At 41.8% G+C, this 21210-nt stretch overlaps 1 protein-coding gene across 1 annotated transcript in view; it reads right to left on the bottom strand.

The window, feature by feature from the left end:
- The window catches only part of TESPA1 (thymocyte expressed, positive selection associated 1), a 44136-nt gene extending 38595 nt beyond the window's left edge, over positions 1-5541 (bottom strand). Inside the window, exon 1 of the mRNA XM_080661157.1 lies at positions 5375-5541. The gene's annotated coding sequence lies outside the window, so the exon portion shown is untranslated. The remainder of the gene's footprint in view (positions 1-5374) is intronic.
- Positions 5542-21210: the final 15669 nt, after the last annotated feature.

Raw genomic sequence — 21210 nt, 5'->3', positions numbered from 1 at the left:
CATTATGGGTATGTTATTATTACTACACTGAGAACATCAGATACTTCCAGTCTCTGTTTTCTCAAGAATGTAGCCAGAGCTTCTCTACATATTAACAAGGGTAAGTCAAAGCAAAAGGTACTCATAATGACTCATAACACATAATAAGATGTATTGAGTACCTTATATTTATTCATAAAATCTTCCCACAGACTATCTCACTTAATCTTGACAATCACATTTGAGCTAATTATTGTTATCTGAAGCTCAAAGAGATATATAACTTGTCCAAGGTCATATATTTAGGGTCTCTGAATTTAGAATTAAATTCAGGTTTGTCTGACTTGAGATACAGTCTTCCCACTAATAATATAACAATAAAAAAACAACCTAAGATCACTATTTAGGTCTCAGTGGTAAATGCATTTGGCATAAAGGAAAAGACAAACTATTTTAGTAAAATATCTATTTAATGTTACATAAACTCTTCATTCTACAGATTTGTATAGAAGAGGCAGCATAAACCAAAAGTAATTTATTCTTGGGTTTGTGGCAGTCTTGGTGAGTGAGGTGTTACTTTGTTTGGTTAATAGCATAATATTCCTTTTTGACTCTAACTAGATAATTATTAAGCAATGTTGCCTTCCTCAGCCTTATGGAGTAGATTAACAGCAAGAGCCCAACTAGGTTCTAGCTGAGAGGAGAAATTTTTGTGGCATTCAGAACATTTAATAATGATCATGGGATGACATAGATCAATCAGAGTTGACACCAGTCACTGCCCTGTGGCTGAGTCAGGGCTGGTGTGGCACTGAGATTTTAGTGCCAGTCTCAGAATCTTGTGGGAAGGGCTGGGATAGCAAGGATTGGTCATGGATACTCAGAGGGCTTGGAATAATGGGCATTTGTCATAATTTGGTATGGACATATTTTAATATTTAACAATAGTATGGGCCTACCAATTTGTACCTGTCAAATACATATCAGCTATGTGTACAGTTATCTCATCATGGGAATATTTTCAAAAGGCTCAGGAAAAGCCCTGGCCAGGTGGCTCAGTTGGTTGGAGCATCATCCCATACACTGAAAGGTTGCAGGTTGGATTTTCAGTCAGGGCATATACCTAGGTTGTGTGTTCAATCCCTGGTGGGGGCACATATGGGAGGCAACCAATCAATGTTTCCTCTCTCACATAAATGTTTCTCTCTCTCTCTCTCTCTCTCTCTCTCTCTCTCTCTCTCTCTCTCTTTCTTTCTCTCTCTCTCTCTCTCTCTAAAAAAAAATCAATAAACATATGTTTGGGTGAGGATTAAAAAAAGGCTCAGAAGTGATGTTCAACCCTTGAGAAGGAAAACTAGAAAGAGCATGAGCCATGGAATCAGAATACGTTTTGTTTGGAATCACAGTTCTGTCTACCTACTGCATGTATCCTTGGTAAAATTACTAATCCCCTCTAAACCTAACTTTCTTCATATGTAAAACATAATATATCAAACATTGGGTTACTGGGGGTTAAATTGAATAATATACAGGGTGGGGTAAAAGTAGGTTTACAGCTGTTTGTATAGAAAATAATATAATAGTTAATAAATAATAATATAAGAATACACTGTTTTGTGTACTCACAACTGTAAGCCTACTTTTGCCAACCCAGTATATTAAGTCCCTGATGTAGAAAGGAAGTGCTTAATAAATGGTAGCTATTATTATTATTAATCTTCCCTTAGCCTAAACCATTTACTAAGGTTGGAACATTTTAAGGCATAAAAGGATAAGGAAAGAATAGGCAGCAGGATACAATAGTGGGTGTAAAATCCAGATGGTTAGAAAGGGACGCTGCTGTTAAGCACAGATGAAAAGTATGCAACGACTGGGTCCTTCATTCTTACTTAATATCCAAAGGGATCTGAGAGATCATCTAACCCTGGTCACTCATTGTTCAGTTGAGGAAACTAAAAGAGAAAGAAAAAGAGATAGAGAGAGAGATTAAGAGAGAGGCTTATCTGAAGTCATGTAGAATATTAATGGTTATAAGTGGAACTTACACTTTCAAGTTCTGAGTTCCAAGTGTATGCTTTCTTCCTCTATATCAATAGCCTTCCCCTTGCCATTCTTGGTTTCCAGGTTTTTGTTTAACACTCTGGACCTCCTCCCAGGGACATGTATCAGACAGACCTCACTTTTCTTCTGTCTGTATTGTTCCTACACCCCAACCAGTGTCTATGAATTGGGACTGAGAATGAAAACAAGCGTGGGAGGGGAGAAAAAGTAAACGGAGTTTCCATGATGGGGCTCATAAGACTTTCTGCATCTTATCCACATTTACAACCAAGGCACACATCACCACCATTGCAAAGGGCTGTCAAATCCCAGGACAGCCAACATTTCTGTTTGTGGATGGAACAAACTACCTAAAGCCAGATTGACTACCCCCCATTCTATACACCCCAACTGCAATGTCCTCTCACATGCTTCATAGATAGGAAATACCTTTCTAATTTCAAATCCTCTTTCATGCCACTGCAGTTTGTAAGATCATCAGAACCAAAATTACTGAGTGTAGCATTTGAGCATTCTGGGACTTTCATCGTCTAAGAGAGCAGTTCAATCTATTTCAGGGAAAAAAGGAGATGTTACTTGGCATTTTTCTAACTTCTACTTCCACAAGATGGATGAGTTTTATGAAAGGCTTGCAAACTACTACAGGAAATATTATAGTTGTACATTTGGAAGAAAGTAATCCTGTGCTCTCAGTGTTGGGAAACATGAAATTTTATTCATCTGGATAGACTCTAAAGACATCAAGAATAAGATAACAAGTGTTGGAGAGGTTGTGGGAGAAAAAGTAACCTTCATACACTACTGGTGGGAATGTAAACTGGTACAGCCACTATAGAAAATAGTACAGAGGCTCCTCAAAAAGTTAAGAATATAGTACCATATGACCCAGCAACCCTTCTTCTAGGTACCTACTCACAAAATTAGAAGACATTTGTTTGCAAAGATATATGCAGCTCTATGTTTAATGCAGCATTATTTATGGTCTCCAAGACATGTCCTTCAATAGTTGATTGGATAAAGAAGATGTGATACATATATACAAAGGAATACTAACTACTCAGCCAAAAGAAAGAATGAAATACTGCTATTTGCAACAATATGGATGAATCTTGAGAATAGCATGCTAAGGGAAAAAGTCAGGCAGAAAAAGTTACGAACAATATGATTTCACTCAATGTGTGATATAAAACTGAAAGCAACAAATAAACAATAAATAAAACAAACAAACAAAAACTCATAGACACAGACAACAGTCTGGTGGTTACCAGAGGAAAGGGGATGGGGAGTAGTAAGGGGTAAAGGAAGTCAAATATGTGGTGACAGAAGATGGTTTGACTTTGGGTAGTGGGCACACAATATAATATGCAGATCATGTATCATAAAAGTGTACTCTTGAAACCTATATAATCTTATTAGCCAAGGTCACTCCAATAAATTTAATTAACTCCCCCTAAATACTAAAGAAAAGAAACATCAATCCATTTGGACTGGTTTACAGACAGCTTAGTCTAGAGACAAGGGAGAATGAGCAGATTTCTTGATCACTGCATTCTGTGAATTCATATCTTGAATTCTTCAGTCCTATTTCCTTGGTAATGAATGTCTTTCCCTCATGCATTAATGTTTATTCTTCCCTCTTTTTCACAACAATATCTGAACCATCTCTCTTCCTTAAAATCTGTGTTTAAGCTTTTCTGCATTAGGCCTGGACATGAGTAGGGCACGGAGTACAGTGGGTATCAGGACACCCACTTTGGTCTTGTCCTTGAAGTGGCAAAGAGCTGTTAGTTATCAAATGGGAATAAATGTCTGATCTTTTTCCTTTACTGTAGCCCAGAGGGGACCTTGTGAATCACGATCTGAGCTGGGACTGAACTTTCTCTCTATTCTCTATTAGAATAAGAATCATAAATCTGAAACTAAAAAGGACTGTGTTGGGTCTCTACAGCCACTGCCTAATGCTTCCTCACTGGATTCCATCTAACATTCAGAGGGCCAAAGGAGTTGTGGGCAAGTGTTCTTAAGATGTTTGTAAAAAAAATTCTAAATGCCCTGGGGTGCCCGTGAGTAAGAAATCATTTGTTAGATCTCTTTCTGTCCCCTATGTTATATCTTCAGCTTGTTATCTCTGATAATATGTAGAAATAGAGAATACACTTGGCTTACCCTCTTCCTAGTAATACTTTACATTACAGGAAAATCGCACCAGATCTTTTTCTCTAATCACTCAAGCCTAACAAGGTTAAGCCTGAACACACAAGTTGAAAGCTTCCGACCTCCGACCTTCTGTCCTCAGCACTGCCATGTACTGTCTAGAATGTCCCAAGGCCATTGGTGGTAGATGGAGTCACTGTTCCTTCACTGGGGATCTCTTCCAAATCCTCGTGGTATTATCAGACCACTCCTGTGGGGCTTTATTATCTTGTCCTTGTTTTGTTTTGGGGACCTACCCCTTCTCTTCCACCCACTGTTGAGCTCAGTAGCACAGCAGGGGCATGGGAAAACCCCGGTGTAGTGGATCTTTCCACTCTTCTACCCTCCCCAAAACTCATGTAGGTGGTGACATGCTCAGTCTGGACACCACTAAGACAAGGATATTGGAGAAGTACAGAATCCACCCTTCTCCACCCAGGATTATGTAGGTCATTAAGTAGTCAATATATTCATCTATCCATCTCTGACATGTACAGCTGAAAACCAACCCTGACTGGTAGTTATCTATCTTGAGCCGTCCAGTTAATTTGGCCTGGTACTGTCCAATTGTGTAACTTCATGGGTAACCCCAGTGTATCTTGCTTTAGTTTATTTCCTCAACAGTCTTGCTTTAGTTTATTTCCTCAACAGCTTTGTTCCATGACTTCTGAAGAAAGTTCATACCCACAAAAAACAAAATTGATTTAGTCAGAGTTATGGATGCTAGAATGGGACCTGCAATGAAGCTAAGAAACTTTTCTCCTGGAGAATCTTTCAAAGTTAGAATCACATTGAATTTACAGCAAAAGTGAGTCCAGCAAGACACAGAGATAAACTTCTCAGGTGAGAAAGGTGAAACATTCCTAAATACTAATTCAGGCCATCAAAGGAACCCAGGCTTTGTGACCCCAGAAAGAGTACCTCTCTGGTAATGGGAAGGAAAAGAGAGTGTAAAGGGAATCCCTGTTCCAAGAGGCACAATAATGAATTTTTTTTTAAGGTTGGAGTCAGGGATGCGGGAGATTTTCTCCTGACTTTCCTCTTTTCTTCACAGCCTGATGTTTCTTTGACCTGTTTTCTCCTGTCTCCCAGCATCATCCTAGATCAGTATAGTCTTAAATAAAGTGGAAGTTGCACTCACCTGTTTGCTGGTAGAGAGCTGAATTTGAGGCAAAGCAGTCATTAAAGCTGGGCCAACCCTTTCCCCGGCATGGAGATCGCAGTGAGGACAGTGAGAAAGTATCATATTGCATATTGCACTTTTCTCTCTGTCCTCATTAAACGGCTGTTGCCAGCTTGAAAGGGGAAGCGGAAATGAGAAAACACACAGGCACACATACACACAAATGCACAGTCCCCGCCTCCTACCCCAGCCACATCCTTTGCTCTAGCTCAGGAGGCTGACTGAAGAACCAAGTATCTGACAAAGTATTGAGCTCACCGCTAGTGAGCCCTTCTCGTCAGAAGGCTGCCTTGGTCCCCCCAAAACAGCAGATCTTTTCCTGTTAAGGAAAGGTACAGCCCCTTTAAAGATGTGTGCATAGGAAAGTCCTCCTACCACATCACTAGAATCCCACTGCTGCAAACAAAGCTTTCTGTCCCCAGGAGGGGAGGTGTCTAAAAATGAAGACAAAGCTCTCTCTCTGGAAAATTATCTCCCATTTATCTCAGAGAAGATGCACACCGCCCTATCACACACTTGAGAGGGGTCTTTGCCAAAATGGATGTTTTCATAACTCTTTCACACTTTGGTGAATTCCCTAGAAGCTTGTTTTCAAATACTGCATACCATCACAAGCCACTTTTTTTTCTGGGTTGACTTCTTAGCACTTTGTTTTTACGTTCAAAGTTTTCCTCTTAAAAAACACACGATTGCCTTCTCCTTTAAAATTTGGATTAAAAAAATCCATCATATCCCGGAGATGTCTTCAGTTTATTGGCTTTCAAGTCAAAGAAGCCTTATTAAACTCCAAAAAGTTTTCCACAATCCTCAATCACTTCCACCCTGACTAATCCAGCAGGACTGACTGTCTTTCTCCCACTTCTCCAATATCTGCTAATGGGATTTCTTCTTTGTTTGATATTGCACCTTCCCAGCTTTTTCCTATCTCTCTTTCCTCATCTCACTCTGTTTCCTTCCCTGTATCATTTATCTGCAAATATTTATCACAATATTTATTATACAAGGCACACGTCTAGTGTGCTTAATGTGACTGATTTTCACATGTTCATTCTTTTCTTTCTATTTTTTTTTGGTTATAATTACACTTGGATTTCTTTTTACCATGTGCCAAAATTCCATTTCCAATTGCTAATTTCATTGGACATCCACACTATAGCTTTGGTATGGTGGAAAGAAGCCTAAATAAAATTCCTGTTCGGCAAGTTAAGTTTTCTAAACATTATTTCCTTCAAGGATAATATAAGTAAAAAAAAAAAAAATCATTCTCTCTGTCTCATTCTCTAACACACACACACACACACACACACACACACACACACACACACACACTCATTTTCATGTAGGGATGAAAATATCTGACATATTTCCCACTATACAGTAGGTGCTAAATATATGCTTTTTTTTGGGGGGGGGGGGGAAGTATTACCTAAAAGTCAACAAGCGAAAAAACCAACCTAGCCCTTTCTTGGTCTCTTTATCACTATTATTTTATGTACAAGTTGATTACAAACACTAAACTAATGGAATGCTTAAATATTTTTTAAACCCTAAGTTTCTGAAACTCAGTATGTTCCTTATCAATTATTTTCAATGTGTTGGGGTTAGGGAGGATACCACTCCTGCAGGGAGTTTGTCAATACGGGAGGGCATTTTAGTTTTCAGAGTGGTAGAAAGCTGCTCCTGCTAGTTTGTGTTCGAGGATCAGAGATGCGGAATGTCTTCGGAGGCACAGGACTGTTCAGCATAAAAAACAATTGGTCTGGCCAAATGCTAACATTTTGATAAGCACAGGTAGGTTCATGGTAGACTTTGCAGCAAGAGAATATCAGAAGATATTTCTACAGAGTAGAGTCTGAAGTCAGACTCTGGCACTAGTTGGCTCAGTAGTTGCAGGCACATTAATTAACACCTCAAGCCTCTGTTTCCTTGTCTGCAAAATGTGGGAAATCTACTTTAAGAAAGGACCGAAAGCTGTAGAATAGAGGAATGCAGAGTTTTTAGTCCAGGGCCTAACTTATGGCAAATGCAGAACAAATTGCAGCTATTTTAAAAGGCCCTTTAATACAATGTTTTCAATTTTCCCCCAGCATGCTATATATCAAAATGGCCTCATTCAATAAACAAGCCATTTCACAAGCAAATTTTTAGAGATTGTTTTTGTTAATTAAAAAATTGTTATTTTGATTTATTTTTTAAAAGAAATTTAAAAAATTATCTTTGTAAGTAGTTGCTGAAAGCCAAGGATGAAGGCTGATATGTGATTCCTCCGAGGAGACGGAAGCCCAGGGTAGTCTGTGTTTGTCTTCTTCCAAGGTAGGATCTCTTTCTCTTTCTCCTGCTGTCTCCCTCATCTACCCTTTTTCCATCCTTGCAAAACATTAAACGCTTTTTATTACAGACATTGCCAAGTTCTCTGATATATATTTCACATGCATCCTGAAACTTAACCAATTGTCCTTTTTGTGCAAATGCAGTTCAGAATTTTAGAAGGTTTTAAGACTTTGTTCACTCCCTCCTACCCCCGGTTAAAAATAAAACCATTATACTAAACAAGCCTTCTGACTTGAACACTCGCTATATGATAGTTATTTAATTTCACTGGGTATCAGTTTCCTCTTCTGACAGAGAAATATCTTCTAATATTTTCTTGCTTCTAGAAATCTGTAATATGCACACACACTATTTTTCTCTCCTCTCTTGTAACTATGTGTGCTTTATTATGGAAAATGAAAATATTAGATGACAGATCTTTGGTAAGAAATCATTATCAATATAATAAAGAATGCATTAGGAAAAAACTCTTGTTCATTGAAAAGTCAAATAAATTTGCTTTTGAGTAATATTATCCTCTCATACCCTGATAACACTGATAGAGTAGTTTAGGAACATGTATGTGTCCATCAAACAGATAAGCTGGGTTGGGCACGAGTTCTGAAGCTACAGAAGTGAGAGCTGAGCTGGCAGGTTGCCCAGTCAGACCTGGGGCGGAGCCAGCACAGCTGCCCAGAAAGGCTGTCCCATGCTAGGGAAGTTGCTGCTCACGGTCTCTGCTCTGTGCTGAGCAGCTGGACCCCTGCCCAGGCTCACATGCACGTTGTCTGCTTCCATTTCAGTTCTCAGCTTTCTCCTTCCACAGACCCTGGGGTTTGCAAACACCCATTTTTCACTGAGTCTGTTCCTTTAAATTGCTGATGGGAAAGTTCAAGGGAGTTTGTTTCCTTCCTGTATCAAAGGCTCAAATGTGGGGAGAGAGAGTGGATAGAGTCCCAGGGGAGAACTCGGTGGTGGTTTAACTAACCAAGGGTTTTCTGAGCTTTCTCCAGACAGAAAAGGGTCCACCAAAATCACTCTGTTCTTCTCTCTGCTTCTATGTTCTGGAAGTAATTAATTCCATGAGATGGGATTTGCTAACTTTTCTGACACACCCATTCTCCTGAATCACTCAATTTCTGGAAAGTTTTCCTGTATCTTCCTTATTTGTAACTAGAGACCTGGTGCACGGATTTGTGCACTGGTGGGGTCCCTTGGCCTGGGTGTGTCCACAGAAGGTTGGCCACCAGGGAGGGACTGCAGGAGGGCTCCAGGGCACATCTGGCCTGTCTCACCCAATCTTGATCAGCCAGACCACAGCAACAAGGTAACATACTGGCCAGAGCATCTCCTCCCTGGTGGAAAGTGCAGGTCATGGTGACTGGTTGAACGGTAGTACACTTAGCATAGTAGGCTTTTATATATATACTAGAGGCCCGGTGCACAAAATTCGTGCATGGGGGGTGTCCCTCAGCCCAGCCTGCACCCTCTCCAATCTGGGACATCCCTCTCACAATCCAGGACTGCTGGCTCCCAACTGCTTGTCTGCCTGCCTGCCTGATTGCCCCTAACTGCTTCTGCCTGCCAGCCTGATCACCCCCTAACCATTCCCCTGCCAGCCTGATCGACGCCTAACTGCTCCCCTGCCTGCCTGATTGCCCCTAACTGCCCTCACCTGCCAGCCTGGTCATCCCTAACTGCCCTCCCCTGCTGGCCTAGTCACCCCTAACTGTCCTTCCTTGCAGGCCTGGTTGCCCCTAACTGCCCTCCCCTGTTGGCCTGGTCACCCCCAATTGCCCTCCCCTGCAGGCCTGGTTGCCCTTAACTGTCTTCCCCCACAGGCCTGGTCGCTCCCAACTGCCCTCCCCTGCTGGCCCGGTCACCCCTAGTTTCCCTTCCTTGCCAGGCTGGTTGCCCCTAACTGTCCTCCCCTGCTGGCCCGATTGCCCCTAACTTGCCCTCCCCTGCCAGCCTGGTCACCCCCAACTGCCTACCCCTGCCAGCCTGGTCACCCCTAACTGCCCTCCATGCAGGCCTGCTCACCCCAAACTGTCCTTCCTTGCAGGCCTGGTTGCCCCCAACTGCCCTCCCCTATAGCCCTGGTCCCCCCCAACTGCCTCCCCTGTAGGCCTGGTCCCCCCCAACTGCCCTCCCCCGCCAGCATGGTCACCCCTAACTGCCCTCCCCTGTAGGCCTGATCACCCCCAACTGCCCTTCCTTGCAGGCCTGATCCCTCCCAACTGCCCTTCCTTGCTGGCCATCTTGTGGCGGCCATCTTGTGTGTTGGAGTGATGGTCAATTTGCATATTACTCTTTTATTAGATAGGATTTCAGCAGAGCTGAGAGCACTCTGTCACAGGCCTCTGCAGAGGATGTTCCTGTAGAGATTTGAAATTATAACTCTATTCAAATTGTATTTTACTGGGCATTGACTAAGTGCCAGATATAAACAAGATCCAGAAAAACTATATATAAGGCTACCCTTTAGGGGCATCTTAGTGTGATCAAGCAATTTTGGTAAATACATGGTTAACAAAAGACATACCTGATTTTTTTTTTTACTTGTTTCACTAACTTTATTCCCAATGTTTCCTTACCCATTGTTTGTTTTTAAACATCAGTTTTCTTTTTTAAAAAATTAAATCTATTGGGGTGACATTAGTTAATAAGATTATATAGGTTTCAGCTGTACATTTTCATGATACACAATTTGTACATTGCATTGTGTACCTACCACCCCAAATCAAATCATCTGTCACCACATATTTGACCCCCCCATTCCCTCTGGTAACTACCATACTGTTGTCTGTGAGTTATTGTTTTTGTTTTTCTTGTTTGTTCATTTGTTGCTTTCAGTTTTATATCCCACATATGAGTGAAATAATGTGGTTCTTAACATTTTCTGTCTGACATTTCTGTCTTAACATATCATTGGCATGATATTCTCAAGGTCCTTCCGTGTTGTCACAAATGGCAGTATTTCATCGTTTCTTAGTAGTATTCCAATGTATATATGTACCACATCTTCTTTATCCAGTCCTCTATTGAAGGACACTTTGGTTATTTTCATGTCTTGGCCACCATGAACAATGCTGCAATGAACACAGGGGTGCACAGTTCTTTGTGAATAAATGTTTTCAAGTTTTTGGGTAGATCCCCAGAAGAGGGGTTGTTGGGTCATAGGATAATTCTATTGTTAATTTTTTGAAGACCCTCCATACTATTTTCCATAGTGGCGGTACCAGTTTATATTCCCATGAAAAGTGAAGGAGGGTTCCTTTTTCTCCATACCTCTCCAACACTTGTTACTTGTCTTATTGATAGTAGGCATTCTAACACAACTAATTTTTTAAGGCACAACTTCTAACAAGCTGATATAAATCGTGACTCTTCTAGAAGGAGAGAGTTTGTATTTCACCAATCTACAAGTCTTTTTTTAAAGGGTCATTTCAAGGAAATTACTTTTGGAAAAGTTGTCTTCCACTGTGGCCACTTCAGTTGTGTCTTCTCTGGATTAAATAATGGCTTTCATGTCATCATTCTCAGATGGTTTGAACACAGAATATTTTGACTGCCTGGTGAGCCTGTGTTCTTTCTTCTGATCAAGACTGCTCAACTTAGAAGCACAGTACCTCTCTGGGGTCTCAAGTGTGATTCACACAGTGAGTGTTCAGGGTTTTATAAGACAATTGAGGTGGACAGAGCCTGGGCCCTAGAGAATGTGAGTATAAATGCAGTGGTGAAGGAGGGATCTGGGGATTCTGTAGGGTGGGAGTCAGAGGCCTTTTGGGGTTTGGACAACCCTAGGGACCTGATCTAGGATAACCCCAGGGACTTGAGAAACAAAAATATGGAATAATTTTTATCTTAGTTTCCTTATCTAGAAGAAAAGAGGGCTTCAGGTAGGGTTTCTCTGTGTATCAGGTACCTGGTACAAAGTAAATACTCATTGCAATGGTATAATTGGTGGTGGGAAAGAAAGAGGGGGATGACAGAACAGCAATACACATTTTTGGATAAAAGAGCATTTAAAGTCCACTGAACCTTGGAGAAACTATGTGGCAAGTGCCAGGGAATTAGTGACCCCATGGATCTAGAAAACATTTAAAACTTATCCAGCACTCTAAAGTCTTTAAAAAGGTAGGCATTAAAAGCCACAACAGCAGGTAGAATTTGGAGGCTGCAGTAGCTTTGGTATAAGGGGGGAAATGTAGGGTGAGTGTGAGTGCAGAACATGAGCACTGGGGTTACAGTGAGGAAGGGGTGGCTTTTTCCTAAGCCTGTGTTCTTCTCTCATCTCTACATAAGGGAAGCCTTGAAGCTCTGAGGCCATCCTACCAAAGTTAGGCTGTATCCCCTAGCCACAGTGGACTAGAGACCCTGGTGGGCAGAGCAAACACAGGGACAGGAGAGCATGTTGGGCAGAACCCAGTGATGGACTGGAGAACAACAAACCAGGATTACTGGAAAGATGTTAAAATGTTTCATCAGTGTTGTGTCAGTTAATCAGAGGAAGTGAGATAACTGTCGCCTTCTGATCAGATCAGAGGGAGCGCGGCAGGAGGTGGAAATGGTGTATGTGTCAACCCCAGTGCTTGGTCTGCACAGGAGTTTTGGCTGCGAGGAGAGTTCTCTTTATTAGGTTTAGAGAAAAAGTAGGAGAAAAGAAAGAAGAGAGACTGAACGAAAGTGGCACACACAGAGAGAAGCTGAAAGGAAGTGATTCACATGCAAGAAAAGTGAAACTGAAGTGTACCCATTCAGACTGTGAAAGGCAAATTGGTCTACCTTGTGGGAGGAAGCATCTCATTTTCGCAGACACCTGCCCCTGCCACAGCCATCCTCCTCCTTCACTGAGGGATCGTTCTCCCCTGGCATCCCCTCCTGCCCTTACCGACCTGGAAGCAGCAGCTTGCCAGGCCTACCTTAGAAAGCAGGAGTAAGCATGAGGATGGGTATGGATGAGATGCATGTGTTCTACCGGTACATACTATCATTTTTGTTATAATGCACTTGTTTCTTCTGACCTGCATTTGGTAAAGGAGTGAGGAGTCAAAAAGCCTGTCCTTTAGGCCTTGCCCTGCATTTCTCCTGGATCTCAGATTCCTTAACTACAAAATGATGAAATGCAAATAAATGGTCTTGTAGGTTCTTTCCAGTATAGTAGTTTATGCTTCTAAAATACTAGCTATCCTCTACTGAGTGAGTATTCTGTGAAAACAATAATACAGTTTAACTCTAGTCCTCAAAACATTTAGTAAAGTGAATATTACAACCTACAGAGAAATTGAATGAGACTCTGAGCAGAATGTTCTTCAGACGAATATATTCCTAAAGACCACCAGGTGGCAGCCTATCCCTATTCTCTGAGTTCTGCTTGTGGTTACTCAGGTAGAATCAGACTAGCCCACAGTTCTGAAGGTTGACCTAACCCAAATCAATGAATTAACTCAGGAGACTGGATGGATTTAGGGGCTAAGTAGAAGAGGGCTTCTTCCTTAGGTTGGGTGATTTTTTATTAAGGCTGTCCAGGGTTGAAGAGGATTTCAAAAGTTTGAGAAGTAAAAAGAAGGCTGCCCTGGCAGAGGAGATCTGAGTGAGCGTAAATACCACGGTGGAAAATAGAGGGGATGCTTGGATATTTGGGAAAAATCAAGTAGCTCAATGTGGCTATAATGTGAGTTTTATAACCAAGAATAGTGGAACATAAGATTAAGATAGTTTGAGGTTATATCTAAGAAATCCTTGAATGTCATATTTCAGGACTTGAACTTTATTTTATAAATTCTTGTTTTGAAATAATTCAAAACTTATAGAAGAACTGTAAGAAGAGTAAAGAGAACTCTGGTACACCTGTCACTCTGATTTAGAATGGTTAATATTTTGCTTTATAACACTGTCTCTTTTTTCGGAAACTTTGAGAATAATTTGCATATCTTATGCCCCTTTATTCTTTACCTAAAATTAAGGACAATCACCATCACAGTTACAGTATAATTAGCAAAATCAGGAAAGGTAACATTGATACAATATTATTATCTAACCTACAGAGTTTAGTCAAATTTTATTATTATTCCCAGCAATGAGCAGCATCACACCCGGCATGTGGATTTCCCGTCTCGTCTCCTTTAATCTGGAACCGCTCCTCAGCTTTAATGCTCTCCACGATGCTGGCATGTTTGAAGAGCATGGTCCCTCTCTGCTCTAAGTGTCCCTCAAGTTGGTTTGTTTGCAGTTCCATGTGATGAAATTGAGGTTAGGCCATGGTTTCTGGATTGTAAATGAGATGTTGTATCCCTCTCAGTTATCACATGAGGCCACACAGGGTGTCAGTTTCCCTGTTATTAGTTACACAGGAGGCATTCTTCTATTGTTTTTATTTACTATAAACTTACGTTCCTTTTAAAATAAGTGTGATTAAATATTTTGCAACTATGTAAATAGTCTATACCCAATTTTCCACATTCATTGACTAGTTTTAGTATTTTATTTGCTTACTGATGGAGATCAAACACATCAAAACTCTATTGAGTAGGGCAGGATGTATTCAGAGACATGTTTAGAAATACCACTCTGGAAGCTGTGTGTGTGTGTGTGTGTGTGTGTGTGTGATGGTTCTACCTCTAACTCCCATACACTGTACTCCTGCTTGGAACGCTGGTACTGGAGTCCTAACCTGCATCAGGAAATCGTTGCCCTGGAGTCTAGCACATAACAATCTTGGTAGATTGGAGGGCAAAACAAGCACCCTTCTTCCAGGCCAATGGAGCCTGGTCTCAGAGTGCACAGCCCAGCTGTATTTGCTCCCTTGGGCAGGCAACCACCATGACCCCGGGGGCCTATAGCTCTGATTGGATTTGGGGAACATTAGAATCTGGGAGAGGACAAATATGTATGAAGCTCTCATTGCCCACGTCCCTCTCTTTAAGTGTTCCACTGTATGCCCCTTCACTTACATCTGCAGCAAGCTTCAAGGCAGGTGGTAGGTAGTATTCCCAGGGTACAGAGGAGGAGGATGAGTCCCAGCAGTCTCAGAAGAAGGCCAAGGTTTCATCCCTCATCTGTCCAACTCTGATTCTGAAACCTGTATCATGTCTGCTGCTTTATAAGTCCATTCACTGTGACGATGGCACTGAGAACATCCTTGTCATTGCCTCGGTAACTGATGCAACCAGCCCCTTAATATACATTTTCCTCGCGTTCTCACAGCTTTGTTGGAAATGTAGAGCAGATATTATTTGTCTCATTTTATAGATGAAGATGTTGCTCACACAACTAATGGCAAAACCAAGCTTTTGGATTTTCAATCAGAAGTTCTTTTTAATTATAGCACATGTGCTCTTCTGAGGAGGTTGGGGAGGATTTGGGAGAGTGAGGGAGAAGACATAGGAATAGGGGCTATAGGGCTGGGCAGGTCAGGGATAGGGGACCTGTGAAATCAAGGTGCCTCTCTGGCTTCCTGAACATGGCTGTGCAGCCACCCTGTGGTGCCTGTGGGCTTCAGGACACATCTGTGCTCTTTTTGGCTCCTTTTGCCAGGGCCCAAGAGATTGGCAGAGACCCTAGAGAAGAGCCGCTCTTGAGTGTAGGCATCTGCTGACCAGCTGAGCAAGCAGGGCTAGGCTGCCAGGAGGGCCAGCTTCTCCTGCTAACTCGGTTTTCCAGAGGCCCTGTGAGCACAGTGTCCCTCTCTTCCTCCTTTAGGTGCGGAAAGCTGGCTTCCCTCCTTTCATTTCCCCAGTGGCCCTCAGGGTCCCAGAGGGAGGTGAAGGAGTAACAAATCTCAAAGTACAAAAGAAAAGGAAGAACCAGGCTTCTCTTCTGTGTCTTCTGAGACAAGAGCCCCTAGGAGCTGACAAAGAATACATAATTTTGCAAGAGAGAGGAAGGTTAAAAGCCACAGGGATCCTGGCCAGCGTGGCTTAGTGGTTGACCTATGAACCAGGAGGTCAAGGTTCGATTCCCGGTCAGGGCACATGCCCAGGTTGCAGCTTGATCCCCAGTGTGGGGTGTGCAGTAGGCAACCGATCAATGATTCTTTCTCACCATTGATGTTTCTATCTCTTTCTTCTTCTCTTCCTTTCTGAAATCAATGAAAAAATATTTTTAAAAAGCCGCAGAGAAAGTTGACTCTGAGAGTAAATGAAGTGATCCCTAATATATAGTTATATGTCTTCCCATTCCCCAAAGTGACAGGCTGAAATTTGAGTGGGACTGGCTTAGGTGTGAAATAAAGAATGATTTCTGTGACTCTTTGAAGTTTTATGTCACTTCATGGGGTGGATATCCTCACAGATTCGTTTTGGACACAGCAGGAAGGATGGGATGATACCTGAATGAGCAGTGTGCTTCACAGGGAGACAGTGATCAAGAGATCGGCTGCCCGCATTTGCTCTGTAGTTAACCAGTTAGTTGAGTTGGGGCAAGCTAAGTAGCCTTGGTGCCTTCGTCTTCTCACATAACAGACTACAGTAATAGTGCCCATCTCAAAGTGTTGTCATGGAATGTGGGTATGTAAAGCTTAGTATGTCCTAGTACATAGTCAGCAAAACATTTGTTATTATCATACTTCTTACTTATAGTGAAAGGAACATTGGGTCGGGTGAGAGGAAAACTGATTTTTATTTCTGCTTCTTTCAAGATATCCAATTTTTATCCTGGCAAATAAATGTTCTTCTCCACCCTACATGCTCTCTATGCAGAAAAGCAGGCTTGTGTAAGATCCAAGTTCTATTTCCAATTGTGACATTAACTCAAATTTTGAGCTAAGGAAAATATGTTACTACTCAGAGCCTCAGTTCCCTCCACATATAAATGGAAAGGATTATACCTATTTGGGGTTGCTGGTTAGTAACAGTATTTAGAATCAGACAGGCTTGATTTGAATCATACTTTCATCACTTAATAGCTATATGGCTGTGGACATCATATTTAACCTCTGTGAGCCTCAGTTTCCTCAGTTGTTAAGTAGGGCTTATGATACCAAACACCTTGTTGAAATATTCATAAGGACTGCTTAAAACAATGAAGTATGAGCTGATTAACACAGAGCCAGCACAGAGTAGGCACCCTGGAAGTAAAATTAGTAGCTGGTAGCTTTTGGGTGTAAATACAACCACCTAAAAACTATCCTTTTAATCATATGTCTTTGTCTATAACAAAAAGTAGATAATGAGTGTGCAAATTTAAAAACCTTTTCCTGCTTTCCCCTTTTAGACAGGCTCACTGAAAAAGTATCTAAGAATATTTGTCCAGAATTTAGCTATAACCTGCTCTAACACCCCCTCACCCTTCCCTCCAATAACGGACAAGGCCCATCCATCAACTCTCAATCTCACCTTTGTCATGCAGAGTGGACTAGCCCCTAGCCACAAAGCCCCCTCTCCCCAAACACACCAACACACACACACACACAACACACACACACACACACACTCATTCTGCACACCACACACATAATTTCTCAAAAGCCAAATTAAAGTCACCTTCCAACCACTGACAGAAGCCCTTTTCCTATTCTCTTCTCCCAGGGGAATCCTCCCTCTCCATTGACATCAGCCTCCCCACTACCCCATCCTCCAACACAGGCACAAACGGGTCACCATCCCACTTCTCCTCCCCTTCTTCATTGCTCAGTAATTATATTCTCCGCCTCCCAGTGTCATGCTAATACAGGCTCCTGGCACAGCTGCCCAGATTAAATTAGAGCCTAAACCAGCAGGCTGACTAATTATATTTTCTGGCTTGGAATTCTCTTCCTCCACCTTTGGGGTCCTGGGCCAATGAAGAGTAAATGAGCACGGCCAATATTTGCCAAGGATATTTGACTGTTTTTGCCTGGTGGTTTTGTCCTCCCCAACCAATCTGGGCCTCTTGAATTAGATTAGACCAGAATGAGGGAAGAGGGTTTTACTCAAAGGACCTTCCCAAATCCCACCCATTCTCCTGCTGGCTAGCTCAGCTGTGCCTGGCCATCATCATCAGGCCAAGGAATAAAGAATGGCATCGAGCTCTTTCTCAAGAATGGGATTACACTGTTACTTTTGTGAGTCTGTTCACTCTTCCCAACTCCAAAGTTTTTCCTCCAAATATTGATTGCTATTTGTCCTGTAGTGATCGTTGCTGAATTCTTTTACTCCTGTCTCATGTGAAAAAGAATGCTACTCCCCTTACTGTTTCATAGACTCTATTTCTACTTTTGTCTTATTTATAGCTGAAACTGTAAATGTTCCAATTTGTCTAGAGACAAACTTTGCCAGTCCTTAATTTCTTTATTTCACTAACATTTATTGTGCATTTACCATACGCCTCATAGTGAGATGGATGTTAAAGAATGTAAAGGTGCTTTCAGGAAGTTCATGGCCTCGTGAACAGTCTAAATTAGTATAGCTGTGCAGATAGGTCCTTCAAGAAATCTGTTCAGGATACAGTGCTGGCACAAGAGGCTTGGGGTAGGACTCAGAAAAGGCATTACTAAAGAGGTGACCCTTGAGTGAAGTTTGAAAAATTGTTTAGAAAACCATTAAAGTTAGGACAGGAATTCTGGGAAGAGAGATCAGAGATAGAAAGGCAAGAAAGGCATAGCAATTTCATGACCTGAAACCATTAGGGATAAGACAAAAGAAGTAGCCAGAAGGATGAGTCTTGATATTAAAGGAGTATTTGGCTTAGTGGCTAGAGCATCGGCCTGTAGACTGAAGGATTGTGGGTTTGATTCCCAGTCAAGAGCACATACCTGTGTCTCTCTCACATTGATGTTTCTCTCTCTCTGTCTTTCTCCCTCCCCTCTACTCTCTCTAAGAAATCAATGGAAAAAAATCTTAGGGTGAGAAGGAGAAACCAAGATGGTCACATAGGTAAACACCTAAACTGCTGCCTCACACAATTTCAAAACTACAACTAAAAGCCAAAACGGACATCATCCAGAATCACAGGAAGGCTGGCTGAGTGGAAATTCTACAACTACGGTAGAAGAAAAGAGAAAAGCACACTGACACTCACAGGAGCTGCAGAAGGCAGAGGTATGGAGGCATGCATGCGCGGAGAGGGCTGGCAACTGAGTACATGACTGGCTTTCTCAATCAGGAGGGAGACAAAAGCTCCCGACTGCTCTGAACTCCGGTACCGGGTGAGACTCTGGGGACCCAGACTCATACGGGGAGAAACTGGACTGTCAGGAAAGAGAAAAGCACACTGAGACTCACAGGAGCTGCAGAAGGCAGAGGTACGGAGGCACGTGTACGCAGAGAGGGCTGGCAACTGAGTACGTGGTTGGTTTTCTCAATCGGGAGGAAGACAAAAGCTCCCGACTGCTCTGAACTCCAGTTCTGGGCGAGACTCTGGGGACCCAGACTCATTTGGGGAGAAACTGGACTGTCTGGCAGTGGGCGAAACTTGAGGGCGGCTTTCTCTCAGAGGTGCCTGCAGCGATTACCAAGGGACACTGAGATCTGGGGGCCTCTTAGGGCAGGGCCGATGGGAAGCCATTGCTGTCTGATCTTCCCTGAGTCTCCACCCCATCCAAGCTGAGCACAGAGGCTTTTGCAAGTCTTATCTCTTAAGGGTGTCTCCAGCACAGAAGTTCTTCCAGCATAGACACAGCTCATCCTCACAGCCAATTGGCCTGGAGGTCAATTCCTCTCAGTGATACCAACAACAATCAAGGCTTAACTACAACAAGGCTGTGCACACAGCCCACAAAGGGGTGCACCAAAAGTGTCCACCTCAGGTAACTGGGGAGGCTATAGACTGGGCCCTATAGGACACCTAGCACACAAAGCCACTCTGTCAACTCAGGGAAGCAGCCAAAATGTGGAGACAAGAAACAGGTCACAAATGAAAGAAATGGAGGAAAGCAAATGACTGGATATAGAGTTCAAAACCACGGTTATACGGTTTTTCAAGAATTTTCTAGTAAAGGCCGATAAATTTAGCGAGACCCTCGAGGATATGAAAAATGATGAACTAGAAATTAAGCATACACTGACTGAAATAAAGAATAATATACAGAGATCCAACAGCAGACTAGAGGATCACAAGAATCAAGTCAAAGATTTGAAATACAAATAAACAAAAAACACCCAACCGGAAAAGCAAAAAGAAAAAAGAATCCAAAAATATGAAGATAGTGTAAGGAGCCTCTGGGACAACTTCAAGCATACCAACATCAGAATTATGAGGGTGCCAGAAGAAGAGAGAGAGCAAGATATTGAAAATCTATTTGAAGAAATAATGACTGAAAACTTCCCCCACCTAGTGAAAGAAATAGACTTACAAGTCCAGGAAGCACACAGAACCACAAACAAAAGGAATCCAAAGAGGACCACACTAAGACACATCATAATTAAAATGCCAAGAGCAAAAGACAAAGAGAGAATATTAAAAGCAGCAAGAGAAAAACAGTTGGTTACCTACAAGGGAGCACCCATACGATTGTCTGCTGATTTCTCAACAGAAACTATGCAGGCCAGACGGGAGTGGCAAGAAATATTCAAAGTGATGAATAGCAAGCACCTACAACCAAGATTACTCTACCCAGCAAAGCTATCATTCATAATTGAAGGTCAGATAAAGAGCTTCACAGATAAGAAAAAGCTAAAGGAGTTCATCACTGCCAAACCAGTATTATATGAAATGCTGAAAGGTATTCTTTAAGAAGAGGAAGAAGAAGAAAAAGGTAAAGATAAAAATTATGAACAACAAATACATGTCTATCAACAAGTGAATCTAAAAGTCCAATGAATAAAAAATCGGATGAATAGAATAAACTGGTGAAAATAATAGAATCAGGCGCATAGGGAGTGGACTGACAATTCTCGGGGGGGGGGAGGGGTGTGGGGGGTGCGGGAAGAGACTGGACAAAAATCATACACCTATGAATGAGGACAATGGGGGGGGGTAAGGGCAGAGGGAGGGGTGAGAACTGGGTGGAGGGGAGCTATGGGGGAAAAAAGAGGAACAATTGTAATAATCTGAACAATAAAGATTTATTTAAAAAAAATCTTAGGTTGCGGATTAACAAAAAAAGAAAAAAAAACATAAGTATTTTATTTTTGGATTTTTTGGGCCCCAAATTCTTGTCTTTTTAGCTCAGGGAGAACAACTCCACTTCTCAAAGACCTGAGCAATTCCACTTAGGGCTCTTTCCTTTGCTCTCAACTTTCCTCCTCAAATTTGCTTGCAATAATCCGTCTTACAAATAATTGTCCTTTTCTTAAGTGACTATTTCCTTTGGAGGTGCATTTAAGCAAGAAACTAATAGTTTTAAAGAACTGAAGGGAAACATTCTGGCAGTAGAGTTGCTAAAAATAAAATTAAACAAAAACAAAGCAAAATAAAAACTTATGACTGGATCTCGAATGTTTTCCCATCTAGTCACCAATCTCCTCTACTTATTCATTCATTTGTTAATTCAGCACATATTTTTTTCAGGCCCTTTTCTATATCCAATACTATTTATAGATAATCCAGTATAAATCATTAAG

The sequence above is a fragment of the Plecotus auritus genome (assembly GCF_963455305.1).
Source record: "Plecotus auritus genome assembly, chromosome: 3".
Lineage (NCBI taxonomy): Eukaryota > Metazoa > Chordata > Mammalia > Chiroptera > Vespertilionidae > Plecotus > Plecotus auritus.
The sequence above is the reverse complement of the archived record's forward strand: the minus strand, read 5'-3'. Positions and strand labels throughout refer to the sequence as shown.